This window comes from Chiloscyllium plagiosum, chromosome 2 (assembly GCF_004010195.1).
Source record: "Chiloscyllium plagiosum isolate BGI_BamShark_2017 chromosome 2, ASM401019v2, whole genome shotgun sequence".
Taxonomy (NCBI): Eukaryota; Metazoa; Chordata; class Chondrichthyes; order Orectolobiformes; family Hemiscylliidae; genus Chiloscyllium; species Chiloscyllium plagiosum.
This window is the reverse complement of record NC_057711.1, coordinates 98,228,325-98,247,287: the sequence shown is the minus strand read 5'-3', so window position 1 is coordinate 98,247,287 and position 18,963 is coordinate 98,228,325. Positions and strand designations below refer to the sequence as shown.

General features: G+C 41.7%; 1 protein-coding gene across 42 annotated transcripts in view; it reads right to left on the bottom strand.

Annotated features, from left to right (window-relative positions):
• Positions 1-18,963, bottom strand: part of LOC122562121 (receptor-type tyrosine-protein phosphatase delta) — a 2,454,643-nt gene that overhangs the window by 2,225,700 nt on the left and 209,980 nt on the right. The window lies entirely within an intron of this gene.

The window sequence follows — 18,963 nt, the reverse complement described above, 5'->3', positions numbered from 1 at the left end:
TTTACCTGCACTTCCACACACGCCATCTACTGTATCCATTGCTCTCGATGTGGTTTCCTCTACTTTAGGGAGATAGGATGCCTATTTGCGGGACACTTCAGAGAACATCTCTGGGACACATGCATCAAACAACCCCACCACCCTGTTGCCGAACATTTTATCTGCACCCCCCCCACCCCACTCCCACTTTCTCCACTGCTAAACCTTTACCATTCGATGCCTGGAGGAAGAATGCCTCATCTTTCGCCTTGAGACACTCCAACCACAGGGGATCATTGTGGATTTCACCCATTTACTCATTCGCACCCCCTCCTCGTCCCACCTTATCCCAAATCCAACCTTCCAACTCGGCACCACAATCTTGACCTGTCCTTCCTGTCCATCTTCCTTCCCATCTATCAACTCCACCCTCCTCTCTGACCTCTCACCTTCACCCTCAAATTCATCTTCCTAGTGCATTCTCAGCTATCTTACCCCCAGCTCCATCCCCTTCCCATTTTCTCTCAGCCCCCTTGGGCCACCCCCTTATTCCTGATGAAGAGCTTATGCTCGAAACATTGAATCTCCTGCTCTTTGGATGCAGCCTGGCTGGCTGTGCTTTTCCAGCATACCACACTCTTCGACAATTACAATTACTCCCTATCTGCATCCACCTATCACCATCCCATCCACCTCTCTCCAGCCCCATCTCACCTCTCTCTATTACTTCTGGGCTCCACTTCTCCTCCCCCTCCCCAGGCCTGATGAACTGTTTTGGATGAAAACATTGACTTTCCTGCTCCTCGGATACCATCTGATCTGCTGTGCTTTTCCAGCTTCACATCTATTGACCCCAGAACCAGTTGGGCTGAGTTGGTGACATATATGCTCTAAGTACCATGCAACATTATATAAAACAGATAAATAGAGTTAATCAATACAGTTAAATAACTGACTTGTCTTCTACTCTAGTTTGAGGGGGTCTGTTAGCTATTCAGCTAGCTTGCTATACAGAGTAATGTTAAGAGGTGGGTTCAATTCCTTTTCTGGCTGAGGTCACAATAAAGGATTCTTTTTCTCAATCTCTCCCTCACTTGAGGCATGGTGACCCTTAGGTTAAACCATTACCAATCATCTCTCTCTAATCAGGGAGCAGCCCTATTGTCCTTTAGGGCCAACTGTAACTACCTTTTAGTTCAAAGCAGAAATTATCCAACACCATTAACTGGAGACCCAATAAAGCAAATGCACAGCTAGCAAAAAGTTCTCTACAACAGAATGAAACACTTTATGGGATATCATTTCATGGGACTTGTTTACTGGAAATTCAGCTGTATTACTTTGATGCAGGTTAACTAACAGTTATGCCACAATAACCCAAATTCTAAAGATACTATTCCTCTATCCTTCCTTTATTTGATTTTTTTAAAAAAGCACTGTCACATTTGATTGCCTCAGAGACTGTATTGCGTTTTGACAAGCTCAAAGTCAAAACAAGCTTCTCAGTAAAGACAGATGCTCACTTCATTTCCAGGAATGGTTCACAAATGATTAAATGTAAATAGGCAATTAAAACATTATACCTTGGGAGGATGGCTGCAGTCTCAAAACACAACTTCGACTGCTTTTGGCAAACACTATTTGAAGTTCACACAGCTGGGTGCTTGGCAAATCAGGACTTTACTTCTTGGTTTATGAAGCAAAAAACAATAAGAATAACATGGGGAGAAAAAGAAGTAGTTATTATTTGTGGAGTGGAAGGACCAAGTAGTATTCAACTTGAACTGTCATTGGTATCAGTCGTGCATTGAGGGTGGTCTGCTAGTCACAGGTCAGCATCCTAATCGTGTATTTTCCCTCTATCATTCTAAGCTGGTAGGTATGCCTTTATACTATATTCTGAAAATGAATGTGCTACTCCCAAGCTATACACTAATGCTTCTCCAGTGTAACTGCATTGAATGGTATCTGTCCACTGTACCTTTACTTTCCAGGAAAATAGAGGAGAAAGTGAGGTCTGCAGATGCTGGAGATCAGAGCTGAAAATGTGTTCCTGGAGAAGCACAGCAGGTCAGGCAGCATCAAGGGAACAGGAGAATCGACGTTTCGGGCATTCCTGAAGAAGGGAATGCCCCTGGATGCTGCCTGACCTGCTGCGCTTCTCCAGCAACACATTTTCAGCCCATTTCCAGGAAAATATCCTTCATACTATTCAAAGTCATCATTATTGAGACAATTCAAAAATTTTCTTCTTTCTAACAAGCAGTCTGAAATGCAGGTACTTTATATATCACCTGCATTAGTTACACAATTATTTACATGAAAGTAAATTATTTGCCAAAATTTGTAAAGCAAGAAAAAATGATATGTTTATTTGGTCTTTACAGGTTCAAATCCAATTTGCAGATTTACTGCAAAGTCCGTAAAAAAAAAATTAACTGTCTTCTTCTTTACAACACAGCATCAGTTTTAACACAGGCTCATATTTCAGAACGTGAATTGAAAGAGTGGCAAATGATAGAAGTAGGTATAGGGAAATTTGTTGACAAATCAAGTAATACTTCAATAAATATTCCGCCCAGATGTCTTATTGAAAACAGCAAATGCTGTTTAGTCAACTGAGCCCTCTACTTTACTGCAACATTCCAGGATTATCAGATTTACTGAATCAACCCTCCATTTTATTGCATGACCTTTTATAATTCACCAGATCTACAATATTGGATTAAATACAGAACTTTACTGTCATACTGAAAGCACACACAATGAGACTTCAGTATAGTCCAGTAGATTTTCTGATTTTCTGGATAACAACTGCTGATGTAAATCCTTAAGACAGCAGTTTTGATACTCAGATGATATTTTAAACAAAGAGCCATGTCAAAAATTTGGAAATTTGCTGTTCATCTCAGAGGTCATTAAAAGCTGACAAGTTTTATTACAATAAACGAGGTTCTCATGGGCAATACGTTCATTCCTTCCATTCCAAATCTGGCCAAATTGATCTGAAGTACGCCGAGGCTTTTCAACATTTGTTGGTGCTTAATGGATTTATATCGGTGTATTTTTGTAACCCTGAGTGTGTGTAAAATAGATATATTTACATGTATTTGTTCACTTACTTCAGAAAGGATTTTTAAACAAAGAGAAAGCCTTTTTTCTCAAAAAAACCAAATGATTCTTGTTCTGTTCTCTTCTCTCAGAGATGGAGGTTCATGCCACTTAATGTAGTTAAATATGAGGTGTTGCGTTTTGATAAGACAAACCAGGGCAGGACTTACACAATAAATGGTTGAGCCCTAGGCAGTGTGGCATTTGGCACTTCCGCCTTCTTTGGTCAGTGCTTTAAGTATGTGTTTGGACATCACGTTTCAACTGTACAATGATGTGGAGATGCCTGTGTTGAACTGTGGTGGACAAAGTCAGATGTCACGTGACACTAGAGTATAGTCCAACACGTTTATTTGAAATCACAAGCTTTCAGAAAATTGCTCCTTCATGAGACTTCGCCAGAAGAGGCTGAGGGGAGACCTTATATGGGTTTATAAAATCACAACGGGCTTAGATATGGTGAGTAGCCAAGGTCTTTTTCCAGAGTAGGTGAGTCCAAAGCTAGACAGCATGTGTAGGTTTAAGTTGAGAGGGGAAAGATTTATAAGGGACCCGAGGGGCAACATTTTCACAGAAGGTGATGCCTATATGGAAAGAGCTGCCAGCAAAAGTGGTAGAGGCAGGTATAATTGCAACATTTAAAAGATATTTGGACAGGTATACAACTCAAGAAAGTTTTAGAGGGTTGTGGTCCATACACAGGCAAATAACACTCGCTTTGTTTAGGAAATCCAATTGCAAATAGCCATGAAGGGAATTCAAGGTGGTAGCAAAAATATTCAAGTTGCTAATAGCAGCAAAAGAGAGTCAGGAAAATGGGACAAGGTCAGACAGGAACTTGTATATGAAAGAATGGGGACAATAGGTAGGATTATTTGTGCAGAATTAGAATTATGAGGATAGTTTAGTGAAGAAGAAATTAAGCATCAACCTAAATTAAAAGAAAGTGAGGAATGCACTGATTAGTTGGTCATTGATAAAGGAGCTGATAATGGTTGGGCTTAGAACATTACCGTAAGGAACTCCTGCAGAGATGTCCTGGAGTTGAGATGAATGACCTCCAACAATCACAGCCATTTTTCTTTGTGCCAGGTTTGATTCCAACCCAGGAGAGATATTTCCCATGAAGTCCCATTGACACAAAATTTATTTTGACCCTTTGGTTCCACAATCAACTGCTGCCTTGGTATCAAGACCAATCTATCTCAGCTAACATCTCCATTTCAGTTCTTTTATCCATATTTGGATGAAGACTGTTCTGAGATCAGGAGCTATGTGGCTATGGTAGAACATAAAAATCGAGTCAGTGAGTAGGTTATTTCTTAGGAGATGTCATATGATGGCACTGTCGACAACCTTTTCTATCACTTTGCTGCTGGAATGGCAATTAGCTGGGTTGCATTTCCTTTGCTTTTCTTTGATAGAACTCACCTGAGTACTTTTCAATATTGTAGATAGGATGTGGAGATGCTGGTGTTGAACTGAGATGGATAACGTCAAATGTCACACAATGCCAGATTATTGTCCGGAGATGTGTTGCTGGAAAAGCGCAGCAGGTCAGGCAGCATCCAGGGAACAGGAGAATCGACGTTTCGGGCATAAGCCCTTCTTGTCCAACAGACTTTAACGAAGGAGCGACACTCTGCAAGCTTGTGATTTTAAATAAACCTGTTGATCTATAACCTGGTGTCATACAATTTTGACAGTGTTGTAGATGTACTGGAACATGTTGATTGGGGTCACAGCAAGTTCAGGAGAATAAGTTTTCAAAACTGTTGCCAGAATATTTTCAGGGTCCGTATCTTTGGCCCTTACACCCTGTTTCACTTTTCAAAGATCCCTTGTGAAATATCTATATCAATAGTAAGAATGTTCTGGAAAACATAGCACCTTCCTACCATTGGCACTCAATATCAATGGCTATCACTCCCAGTTCAGGCAAGGTTAGAAACAGGTTAAAGCATCTATTGTTCTCATCTGGTCTGCCTATCTTGTATTGTCACACATTTGTAACATTGATGCACATTAGATATTGTCAGCAGTATATCAGTGAAATGTAGCATGTGAACGTTGGTTCCTTCGCCATTTAGTACCCTTGTCTAACAAAAATCTAGCAATCTCACAGCCAGCATTTCTAGTTGACCTTTTATCAACAGCTTGATAGAACAGATAATTTCAGATTTCAACTGTTGAGTATAAAAACGTACTTCCCAACATCACATTTTTGAGTTCCCAGCTGTGTTCTGGACACTTCCATGAAAAATATTAATTCTCCCAACCTGTAAACTCTTCTAAACATCCAAATTCTCAACTTGATCACCTCAACACTCTTTAAAAAAGATCACATGCCTCATGCCTATGCAACCTATTCACATGATTTAACTCTTCTGATCATCATATAATTCTGGTGGATGTGTGCTACACAAACTCAAAATCCTTCCTAAGGTACAGTGTCCGGTGTTCTGAATGCAAACTAATCAGAGCTTTACATAATAAATGTATACTCTCCATCCTATTGAGTTCAGGATCTTTCATAATACTTACATTACCTGAAAATATTTTGGTGATTTGCAATTGCTTTCAGTGACTTCTGCATTTTGATCCCTAAATCACTCTTTGCAAACTCTTCTTAAAATTAGGAATAGGTCTGCTGACATGTGAATGAATAGCGTAACAATAACAAAGGTAAAGGTGTGTCCCAGTTCTTATGTTCCTTTCAGTTAAGAACATTCAATCCTCCCACTGATGTCACAACCATCACCCCTTTCAGCCCACCTCTGCCAAACAATAAAGCCTGAAATTAGACATGGAGTTTGTTTATTCTACTATTGTTTCCTAACCATGCTAGTGTGCTTCCCAGAATTAACAATGATTTTCTCGAGCATTACTTGGGTCTTTTCTCCCCGTGCTCCCTTCAATTATTCTCAGATCCAATTAACAGCTAGCTATCGACCGCAACCTCCAGTTTCTCTTCATATACCCAATTCTCCTTCACCATCCAATACCCATTCTTCTTCATTCATTCCCAACTATCATCTCATTCCTGAGCCAAACTCAACTCATTTCCAATCCAGGCTGCAGCTTTTACCACACTCAATATCTACCGTTTTGGCAGTCGGTGTACCAGGGCCCACAGCCACCTTCTCTTTTTGTTCTGGACTAGCTTTACCTCCAAAGCCAGCTCCACTTCCTGTCGTGATTGTAACAAGGTCAGCCAGGTGAACCTTATAGAATATGAGTTCCTTGATTGGGGCTGTTAATCTGATCCAAATAGGGAGCTCTGGTTGACACATATAAACAGGAGTGTCAGAGGTTCTGTTCACTCAGAGCTGGCTCTGGGGAAGCTGATTAGTATCAAGGACTCTCTATGGGTAAATAAAGGCTGACTTGGTGATGGGATACTGGCCTCTGTGGAGATATTTTGCTTTCTTCCCAGCCAGCTCATCCATGAATTACTGCACTTTGATGATTAAAATCTTAAGTTTACCAATGGTTTGCAGTGGAAGCCAGAAGGTAATTCAACAGCATTTAAAACTGTTGTCATGGTTAACGAAGTTATGGCCTGACAGGGAATGAGGAGACTCCTGGGATTAGTTGATTGAGACAGCAAGCTCCAAACCTTTTATACAACAGTCCAGAATATAGCTTCCTTTTAATTCCACTTCCAAGTTGACTCTTTTCTCCATTAGATACACCCTACTTCATTCACTTTTTTACATTTTCCATTTACAACTTGACCAGAAATTTCAATATCACATGAAAAGTTAAATTACCAGTCCCATTCCTTATGGACCCATTTTTCAATCCTTTCAGTCAGTCTTCACAGTGGAAGACATAAACAATATGCCAAAAATTCAAGAGAATCGGGGGTGGACATGGGTATGGTGGCAATCGCCAAAGAGAAGGTGCTAACAAAACTGAAAGATCTGAAAATTGATAAATCAACTGGATCAGATGGGCTACAACCCAGAGTGCTGAAGGAAACAGCAGAGGAAACAGTGGAGGCTTTATTAGTGATCTTTCATGAATCTCTAGAGTCAGGGAGGGTCCCAGAGGACTGGAAAATCGTTAATGTCACCCTCCCATTTAAGAAGGGAGTAAGGAAAAATCTGGGAAATTACATGCTGATTAGCCCCATTTCAGTAGTTGGTAAGATTTTGGAGTCCGTTGTGAAGGATGAGATCTCTGAATACTTGGAAATGTATGGTAAAACAGGGCAAAGTCAGTGCGGTTTCATTAAAGGTCGGTAATGTCTGAAAAATTTGCTAGAATTCTTTGAGGAGGTAATGAGCAGGTTAGACCATGGAGAGCCAATGGATGTTACCTATCTGAACTTCCAGAAGGCCTTTGATAAGGTGCCGCAGAGGAGGCCACTGAGTAAGATAAGGGCTCACTGTATTAGAGGCAAGGTACTTGCATGGTTAGACGATTGGCTGTCTGACAGAAGGCATAGAGTGGGGATAAAAGGGTCCTTCTCAGAATGGAACTGGTGACTCTTGGTGCTCCACGAGGGCTAGTGTTGGAACCTCAACTTTTCACTTTATACATTAATGATCTGGATGAAGGAACTGAGAGCATTTTGGCTAAGTTTGCAGATGATACAAAGATAGGGGGAGGGGCAGGTAGAATTGAGGAGGTGAGGGAGGCTGCAGAAAGATTTAGGAGAGTGGGCAAAGAAGTGGCAGATGAATTATAATGTGGGAAAGTGTGAGGTCAGGCACTTTGTTAGGAAGAATAGAGGCACAGACTATTTTCTAAATGGGTAGAAAATTCAGAAATCTGAAGTGCAAAGGGTCTTAGGAGGATCTAGTCCAGGTTTCTCCGAAGGGAAACTTGCAAGGTGAGTTCGTAATTAGGAAGGCAAATACAGTGTTGTCATTCATCTTGGGAGGACTTGAATGTAAAAGCAGGTTTTACTTCTGAGGCTTTATAATGCTCTGGTCAGACCACATTTAGGGTATTGTGAGCAATTCTGGGCCCCATACCTCAGGAAGGATGTATTGACCCTGGAACAGGTTCAGAGGAGGTTCACGAGAATGATCCCAGGAATGAAAGGCTTTATATATGAGGAACATTTGAGAACACTGGGATACAATGGATGGCATTTAAAAGAATGGGGTGATCTGATTGAAACTTACGAAATACTGAATGACCTGGACAGAGTGGACATTGGGAAGATTTTCTATTGACAGGAGAGATGAGGACCTAAGGGCACAGCCTATAGAATGGAGATCAGGAGAAACATCTTTAGCCAGAGAGTGGTGAATCTGTGGAGGCCAGGACGTTGAGCATATTTAAAACAGAGATAGATAAGCTCTCAATTGCAAGGGAATAAAAGGTTATAGGGAGAAAGTGGAAAGTTGGGATTGAAAAACCTATCAGCTATGATTGAATGGTGGAGCAAACTCGACGGGCCGAATGGCCTAATTTCTACTCACATGTCCTCTGGTTTTATGGTCTTATAGTCATTTGGAGCGTGCTGTGCCATATTAAAATACTCATCACCTTACTTCAAGTACTTCTTCCCTCTATTACATGAGCAGATCTTTACATGCTCCCATATTCTTCTGTATGATCATGTTAGTTCTTGAATTCTGCCCTACTTAAATTTTTATTTGCTTCTCACTTAAGAAATAAATTCATGGATCTTTGAGACAATTAAGAAAAATATTTCACTATCTTAGTCAATAATTATGTTCAGCAATATTGCATATGCCTTGACACTTCTCTGAAATGATTCTTTGAAATTTCAAACTTGCTATGATTTAACACAATCATTAAACATTTTTTGATGCACTGTCTCAAAGGACCACATTTAGTAAAATATATAATATAATAAAGATTCATCTTCTCAATAACGACAAGCATAACTTGTGATACGTGATGTTCTCTCAAAGCTCCAGATGTGCTCTTCAAAGGAAAGCATTAATCAGCAAACAATTGCATAATTGACCAATCATCTTCTCATCAACACCATTATTATGGCAGAGTGCACTAATATCACTGATGTTTATCTGATTGCTTTGTTTACAACAAAAACCGGCAACATTGTATTGATACCAAAGCAAGAATCACATATAATTTCAAGTGACATGAATATAGGGAGAATTACATGACAAATAATTCAAAGGAAATACAAGATACTACAAATAAGGCACATTATTCGCAGGAAAATCAATTGGCCAACTACAACTAGAAGCTCAGTAACCTTCAATCCATCATAACGTCAGAAGTGAAGATGTTCGCTGATGATTGCACAATGTTCAGAGCCATTCTCAGCTCTCAGACTCAGAAGCAGCTCATATTCATGTGCACAAGACCTGGAGAACATATAGGCTTTTGCTGACAGTAGCAAGTAACAGTTGTGCCAAGTGCCAAATAACAATCACCTCAAACAGGAGAGAAGCTGATCATCATCCTTTGATATCAAGCAGCACCACAAACACCAAATTTGGTCTTCTAATAATATTCTTGTGATTACTATTAATCATGAATTGAACTAGTCCAGCCGATTAAAACTGTAATTGCAAGAGTAGTTCAGAAGCTCAGAAACCTGCAATGAGTACCTCATCACCTGTCCCTGAAAATCTGTCCACCACATCCAAGACATGATTGTAATGGAATACTCCACACTTTCCTGGATCAATGCAGCTTTAATAGGACTCAAGGAGCTTGACACCATCCAGGACAAAGCAAGAGATTGCTAAAGTTTCCAGGACAAGTAATAGATAGTGAGTGTGGAAAGGTCAGGAATCTAACTTCACTCACACTAGATGCGCAGGCAACTCTAAGAAGGGAGACAGTCAATGTCGGACTGAGGGTGTTGTACTTAAACACGTGGTATTGACCTCAAGGTAAATAAGATTATAGTTTATGATTGTGGGTATTTCAGTGATGTGGCTGCAAAGGAATCAGGGCTAAGAACTAAATATTCAAGGAGACATGACCTATCGAAAGGACAGACAGATGGGCAGAGGGGTTACCTTGTGAGTAAGAAATGAAATTAAATCGAAAGCATGAAGGTGTAAAATCTGTGTGAGTCAAGTTGAAGAACCGCAAATTTAAAAAAGACCATGATGGGAGTTGTGTATAGGCCTTTCAACAGCAATGAGGATGTAGGGAAGGAAACAAATCTGAAGATAGAAAAGGCATGTAAGAAAGGTACTGTTCCAATAATCATGGAATCTCTGCTGTTTGGAAACAGGCCATTTGGCCCAACAAGTCCACATCAACCCTCCGAAGAATAACCTACTTGGACCCATTCTTCTATCCTATTGCTATTCATTTACCCTGACTAATGCACCTAACCTCCACATCCCTGAGCACCATGGGCACTTTAGCATAGCCAATTCATCTAACCTGCACATCTTTAGATTGTGGGAGGAAACTGGAGCACCTGGAAGAAGCCCACGCAGGCACGGGGAGAATGTGCAAACTAATAATAATAGTCCTGATTAAGAAGTGAGCGAGGCAGAAAACAGGAAACTATATGCCAATTAGCCTGACCTCGGATGTTGGTAAAATTTGACAGTCCAATTTTCACGATGAGATTGCCAAGAACTTGGAAGTGCATGGTAAAATTGGGCTGAGTTAGCACAGCTTCATCAAGGGGAGGTCATGCCTGACAAATCAGTTAGAATTCTTTGAGAAGGTCACAAGCAAATTAGACAGTGGACATGATCTATTAGGATTTCCCCGGCCTTTGACAAGATGTCCTTCAGAAGGCTGCTAAATAAGTTAAGAACCCATAGTGTTAGAAGCAAGGTACTGGCATGGTTTGAAGATTAACTAACTAGCAGAAGGCAGAAAGGAAGTATGGTGAGTAGTGGAGTTTCGCAAGTGTTGGGACCACAACTTTTCATGTTATAGAACATAGAACAGTGCAGTGCAGTATAGTACAGGCCCTTTGGCCCTCAATGTTGCTGACCTTTTATCCTACTCTAAGATCAAACTAACCTATGTACCCAAGATTTTACTATCATCCATGTGCCTATTCAAGAGTTGTTTAAATGCCCTAATGCATTTGCCTCCATTACCACTGCTGGCAGTACATTCCATGCAACCACTACCTCTGACGTCTCCCCTAAACCTTCTTCCAATCACCTAAAAGTTATGTCCCCATGTGATAGCCATTTCTGTGAAAAAGTCTCTTGCTATCCACTTTATCTATGCCTCTTAGCATCTTGTACACCTCTATCAAGTCATTTCTCATCCTTCTTCACTCCAATGAGGAAAGCTCTAGCTCCCTCAGCCTTTCTTCATAAGACATGTTCTCCAGTCCAGGCAGCATCCTGATAAATCTCCTCTGCACCCTCTCGAAAGCTTCCACACCTTTCCTATAATGATGCAACCAGAACCGAATACCATATTCCAAGTGTGGTTTAACCAGGATTTATAGAACTGCAGCATAACCTCGCAGCTCTTAAACTCAATCTCGTTACTAATGAAAGCCAACATGTCATATGCCATCTTAAGAACCCTTTCAACGTGGATGGCAACTTTGAGGGATTTATGGACGTGGATCCTAAGATCCTTCCACACTGCCAAGAATCCTACCTTTAATCCTGTAATCTGCATTTAAATTCAACCTTGCAAAATGAATCATTTTACACTTTTCCAGATTGAACTCCATCTGCCACTTTTATATTTATGACTTGGACAAAAGAACTGAGAGAATTGTTGCTAAGTTTGCGGATGGCACAAAGATAGGTGGAGATACAAATAGTGTTGAGGAAGCTGCAGACATGCAAGCAGAGTGGCTAAAGAAGTGACAGCTGGAAAACAATACTGTAAATTGTGAAGTTGTGCACTTTGGTAGGAAGAATAAATGGGGAAAAGTTTCCGAATTCTGAAGCACAAAGGGGATTTGACAGCCCAGTTTAGGATTCTCTTAAGGTTAGAATGTTGGTTCAGTTGGCAGTTCGGAAGGCAAATGCAATGTTAGCATTCATTTTAAGAGGAATTAGAAGAATGGTAATGTAATGCTGAGGCTGTATAAGGCTTTGGTCAGACCACATCTGGAATATTCTGAACATTTTGGGCTCAGTGTCCACAGAAGGATGTGATGGCCTTGGAATAGGTCGAGAGAAGGTTCACAAGAATGATCCTGGGGATGAAGGGATTGTCCTAAGAATGGTGGTTGAGGAATAGTGGTCTCCACTTGATGAAATTTAGAAAGATAAACGGAGATCTGTATGAAACTTACAGAGTACTGAGAGGCCTGGGCAGGGTGGATGTGGAGAAGATGTCTCCATTAGTCGGAGACACAAGAAATGAGGGTATGACCTCAAGGTGAAGGAATAACCCTTTTGAATTGAGCTGAGAAGGAATATCTTCAGCCAGAGATCAGTGAATCTGGTAACTCATTGCCACAGAGGGCTGTAGAGGACAAGTCATGGAGTGTACTTAAAACAGAAATAGACAGGTCCTTGATTCATAAGGAGATCAAGGAATACGGGGTGAAGGCATGACAAGGGGGTTGAGAAACATGTTCGAACAGTCTCAGCAGGCCAAATAGTCTAATACTGTTCCTATGATCTTATTTTCAGCATTCATTCTCTTCACCATTGACACACAGTGACAGGGTTTACCATCTATAAGATCCACTGAAGCAAAGACATCTTCAATTGCACCTTACAAACCAGTGACCTCTCCCACCTAAAAGAATGAGGCCAGCAAATGCATGCGAACATCACCTGTAAGATTCCCTCCAAGTCATTTGCCACCCTGGCTTGAAACTGTCTCATCTTCACTGTCACTGTGTCAAAATCTTGAAACTCCCACCCTACAGGTGTCTCTAGGACCCAAAACCTGCAAAACTTCATGAGGGCAGCACAACATCATTACTTCAGAGTAATTCAGGATGGACGGGGTGTGGGATATGGGGACTGAGAGATAAATAGGATGGGATGCTGGGGGGAAGGTAGCTTGGAAGGCGATAGGTAGATGCAGGTGGGGGGTAATGGTGATAGGTCAGAGTGGAGAGTGGAGCACATAGGTGGGAAGATGGGTCAGTTCAAGAGGGTCATGCCAAGTTGGAGGGTTGGATCAGGGATGAGGTGGGGGAAGGGGAGATGAAGAAACTGGTGAAATTGATGTTGATGCCATGCAGTTGGAGGATCCCAAGGCAGAAGATGAAGCATTCTTCCTCCAGGTGTCAGGTGGCTAGGATTTGGCAGTGGAGGAGGCCCAAGAGTTGCATGTCCTTAGCAGAGTGGGAGGGGAAGTTGAAGTGGTTGGCCACAAGGAAGTGGGGTTGTTTAGTGTGTGTTCCAGAGATATTCTCTGAAACATTCCGCATGTTGGTGTCCTGATTCCCCAATGTAAAGGAAACCACATCAAGAGCAATGGACACAGTAGATGAGGTGTTTGGATGTGCAGGAAAATCTCTGCCAGATGTGGAAGGATCCTTTGGGACCTTGGATAGAGGTGAGGTGGTAGTGTGGGCACAGGCTTTACACCTCTTGCGGTGGCAAGGGGCAGTACATGAAATGGAGGGTGAGTTGGTGGGGAGTGTGGACCTAATGAGGGAGTTGCAGAGGGAATGGTCTCTACAGAATGCTGATAGGGGTGGGGAGGGAAATATTTCTCTGGTGCTGGGGTCTGATTTTAGATGGCAGAAATGGCAGAGGATGATGCGTGGTATCCGGAGGTTGGTGGCGTGGAAAGTGAGTTCTATTGTAGTTGTGATCAGAGGGGTGGGGTTCAAGGGCAGAGGTGCAGGAAGTGGAGGAGTTGCATTGGACAGCATTGTTGATGTGGGAGGGGAAATTGCGGTCTTTGAAGTAGGAGGCCATCTGGGATGTTCTGGAGTGGAATTGCTCATCCTGGGAGCAGTTATGGTGGAGGCAGAGGAACTGGCTCACCTCCATCAAGACCCCAAAAGGATCCTTCCACATCTGGCAGAGATTTTCCTGCAAATCCAAATACCTCATCTACTGTGTCCAATGTTCTCAATGAGGTCTCCTCTACATTGGGAGGAAGGACACCAACTTGTGAAACATTTCAGAGAACATCTCTGCCACACAGACACACATGCACACACACAAAATCCCCACTGTCCTATGGCAGACCACTTCAACTCCTCCTCCCATTCCACCAAAGACATACAAGTCTTGGGCCTCCTCCACCGCCAAATCCTCGCCACCCGATGCTGAGAGGAAGAGCACCTCAATTTCTGCCTCAGGACTCTCCAAACACAAAACAGCAACATTGATTTCACCAGTTTCCTCATCTCCTCTCCCTCCACCTCATCCCAGATCCAACCCTCCAATTCAGCACTGCCTTCTTGAACTGTCCTACCTGTCCATCTTCCTTCCCACCTATGCGCTCCACCCTCCACTCTGACCTATCACCCTCACCCCTCACATGCATCTACCTATCGCCTTCCAAGTTCCCTTCCCACCAGCCCCACCATCCCCCAATTTATCTCTCAGCCCCTTCCCCCCTACACCCCCACATTCCTGATGAAGTGCTTATGCCTGAAACATCGAGTCTCCTGCTCCTTGGATGCTGCCTGACCCGCTGTGCTTTTCCAGCACCACACCTTTCAACTCTGATCTCCAGCATCTGTAACCCTCACTTTCTCCTAAGCTTTTGAGAAGGCAATGTGGCAGCTTGCTAATGATCCCCCTGTCACTTTCAAAGCAAATAGCAAGAACCACATGGAAAAAAATGTGTTCTGTCAAGAGCAACAGTACTGTTACAGAAAGGATGGTGTTTCACTGACAGTACATCATTATGCAAAATCTGTCAAAATTTCCTCAATGACCTATTCAAAGTAGGAGCCATCTGTCTGGAAGCAAATCTGCAAATTATGATCTAGTTTTAATATAGGACACATCCCCATTGAGAAAGCTATGACAATCATCACCTCCTTGCTTTATAGAATCATCAATGATTAAATCTGACCATTTTGGCAGAGGAAAAACAATGATAGAGAAGGGAGAGGAAACATTAAATATCAGGCGAACCATTTACAAAAGAGCAGAGTCATTCAGAGGACAGAAGATATCCTCTTTGGACTGTTGTGGTACAGTGTTTGTGTCTCTATCTCTGTATCAAGAGGCCTGGGTTCAAAGACCAACTTGCTTCAGAGCTGTGTCATATCATCATTGAATGGATTTGAACATATGATTAGAAGTTCTCCTCCAATTCTGGAATGTTTCATGTATGAGGACAACTTCAACCAGTTGGGCACTAAACAAAATTTATCAGCAAAAGCAAGGAACATTTGTTGGAAGACTGGCTTCCTGAACAGGGATTCAGCTGCCAGATTCAATGTATACCAAAAGCAGCCTTCACCATGTGGGAATTAGCCATCAACTGCTATTTTCTCTGGAGAAGCCAATTAGTGGCATTTCAGCAGGATTGAAGTGGTGGTGTGGTGTGGGTGGTTGGGTGCAAAAGGGGTTTGATTTTGAAAACTTGCTGATCCGACAGAGGCTTTCTGACAGCAGCAAGGTGTAACAGCAGGTAAACAGCCATTTCTCAGAAGGAAAAAATGCTAAAATTGGTCAATGATACATACTGGCCCAAGTTGGCTCTTCTCCTTTATAATGGAGCTCTGTGGCCAGCACATTTATTTCCAAGTATCACTTTTTTATAGTAACTTTCTTTTTTCACCCCTTTCGATGCTACTTAAAAACTGTTCCACCCTTTCATAAAATCTTTCATTCCTTACGATAAAATGGCTTCTGCATCCAGGCCACCAGTACGGTGTGGAGATCCTCTAAAGGATGGTTTACAGCTTCAGCTGCCTTCAAGCAGACAGTGAACGGTGTCCCTCAGCTTGCCTGGAGAGCTAGCCTCGACGTCTGCTGCAGGAGCATATAGGCCAAATAGAAAATCCAAATTGGCTTCAGTAAAGAGGCTATTCATTTCTTTAACAATGTCCTTGCTGCATGCAGGCTCATTACACTTTCCCACTCTCACATCCTGCACCCCCCATTCATGCACCAAATCTGCCCAGGGAGGGATGGACATGGAGAATTGGCCTGCACATGGCAATAGAATTTGTATTCCCTATCTATCTACTCATATTCAAGCCTAAGCAGGAGTTAAAATAAAGTCATTTTTGGAATCTTAAAAAACTAAATAAAATTGTATGATGCAAAGAAAATATATAGAGAGAGCAATGTGAGATCGCATTAGTTCAATGGGAGAGGGAAAATGCATTTGGATCAAAGATATACTGCAAGCAGCAGCTGAGACTTTGATAAGCAGCAAGAAAAATGGACTCCCTGTAACTGAATTCTTGGTCAATGTGTCTCTTGTTATTACAATGCCACCTTAATCTTTCAAACTGTAATTTGGGCAAAGTTAATCACATTCAGCCTGCCACTTCATACCAACAACAAACAAATGTACGCAGGATCAGATTATTTAAAGTTATTATTTATAACATTTTCTTTCCTTGCATATATTTGTACCTGCTTATGAATGGCATTCATTCTTCTCCCCATCCACGTCTAAGCTTTTGGCATTCCATTCTGTTTTGATTATACCTTTGCACATTCCTATTCTTACAGAGAAATGAGGATTGACTGAAAAAAAGCCCCTATACTAGAAAATTCAGACCTCTGTTTTATTTACTTTTGCATTAATGTCATGCTGAATGCCATACATATGTCAGCTATGCCATTTGAGTGTAAAATTTGCAATGTAGGTTTCCATACTTTATTATCATAGGAAGCCTATCAAATACATTTCACCCATTACTTTTCACAAGGCAATATAATCCCACAATTTCACTTTTTAAAAAAAAATCCAGATTAAAAAGTCCACAGGGTCTTCTTTGAAAGAAAATTCTGATTCAGAGGATTTAAATAGTTTGTTTAACAACTTGGAATGCCACTGCTAGAGTACAAAAAAAAACTCACTCAATATCAATAACTGCCAAGCTCTTCTTCACACAAAGAAGACCTGTCAATTTATACAACAAATACTTAATGAGTTATTCCGTAAATTTAGGAAACAATTTTATCAACGGGAATTACAAGAACATTCAATGGCTATTCTATTAGGAGGGTTCAAGTCATGTGTTTTCAGTGGGAAAAGGATTGTGTAAAAAATAAGATAGCTAATGAAGTGGGAATTAGTAGCATTTAATTTTGCGAGAAGAGCACAGAACTGAAGGAGAAAAGCTGAAAATTAAAAAATTTTAATTGCAAATTTCAAACTTAGGCAAAACACTTTTCTCCCAAAGAGCAACATTTATTCAGGAAAAGTCTCAGAAAAATAATAGTTTCAGCTTGAGACCGTGAAATATTACAACAGCAAAACTTAATTTAAAATTACTGTGTGAGTTACTCATGCAAATGATCAATGTGCTCAGGTGAAATTAATTTGTTATTTTTATGGGCACACAAAATTGGGCATTCTAAATTGACCCACAGACAGAGAAATTGGGTCTGACAGGAAATTGGCAAATTAAATTTGAAAGCAACAAGTAGCTATCGGCTAGTGAGAACAGTGGAATCCATGGTTAAAGAGGTTTCAAAGGTTTGGGGGTACCAGTTCCAACTAGCCCAAGGGGTATGTATTGGAGAAGTGTCAAACAGACTTTCTGGCACCTTGACTTCCAGCCAATGCCTAAGGATGTGCACTTAGAAGTTGGCTCCAGGATGGCTGGCTGGGATGGCAGCACGAGCGCAGAGAGCGGCAACAGCCAAAGCCAAATGAATAATGAAGGAGATGGCAACCAGTGGCATTGACAGCAACATCAGGATGAGGCTGACATTGCTCCACCCAATCCAGGGTCTTCCAGGGAGTGAAGAGCAGGTCGTCACTGGATTCCCAGCCCAGACTGTGCCAAGGCTCCAGCCCCACAGCTAGGCTATGTGCCTGAACAAGCAGCAGATGGTGGAGGGGATGGCTGATGACCCCTGCAGCCAAGATCTGAAAGCATCCAGAGGTAATAGGCTTGGGTCCATGGCTCCAGCTTGGACACAATCCGTGGTCATGAGAGTGGCAGCAGCAGTGGCCTGTAACCGATACACAGAGCCTGTCACAGAGACACTAGCCGATGTCAAGTGGAGCAGGAAAAGAGGAACAAGAAGAGGAAAGATAAACTCTACTTCAGTAATACCTTTTAATATATTCAGTAATTCAGACTGGTGCCAATCATGGCAACTCTTAACACTTTTCCCTGTATTTTGTAAGAAATCATGAGGCAATAAATTATTCAATTCAATTTATACCTCCCTGGCATGGTAACAAGAAAGGCATTGGCTTGACACTATTGGATGTTTAGAACTCTGCTGATTTCCCCATTAGCCAAAGGCCACACAACATGTGGGAAGGTATGGGGTGAGGGTGATAAAAACAGACACTCCCTCAGCAACAAGACCCTGTGGAGACTGTGCAGCAACCCAAGAAAACCAGCAGATGATCCTACCTGACCTATGAGACCTACTTTCATGGAAGAGAGTCAGACTAACTTTGGAAAGAAAGGAACTTCTAATGGGCCAGCTAAAGCATGGAATTGTTTCGGTAATGTCCTTTCTCAGATTAATCCAGCTAGATTTAGTGTAGATATTATGGGAATTATGGAAGTAATCACATGGTATCTATAGAAAGGAATATTTGGTTAATAAAATTGAGTTGAATAATTTATTGACTCAAGATACTGTATGATTTGTCTATCCCACTGACAAGAAGCTTGTTAAAGTGTCGAGAGTGTGTTGCTGGAAAAGCACAGCAGGTCAGGCAGCATTCGAGGAGCAGAAGAATCGATATTTCAGGCCCAAGCCCTTCATCAGAAATGAGGCTTGTGGGTTGGGGCTGAGAGATAAGTATAAGGGGGAGTGGGGTTGGATGGGAAGGTAGCGCGGGAAAGCAATAGGTGGATGAAGGTAAGGGAGAAGGTGGTAT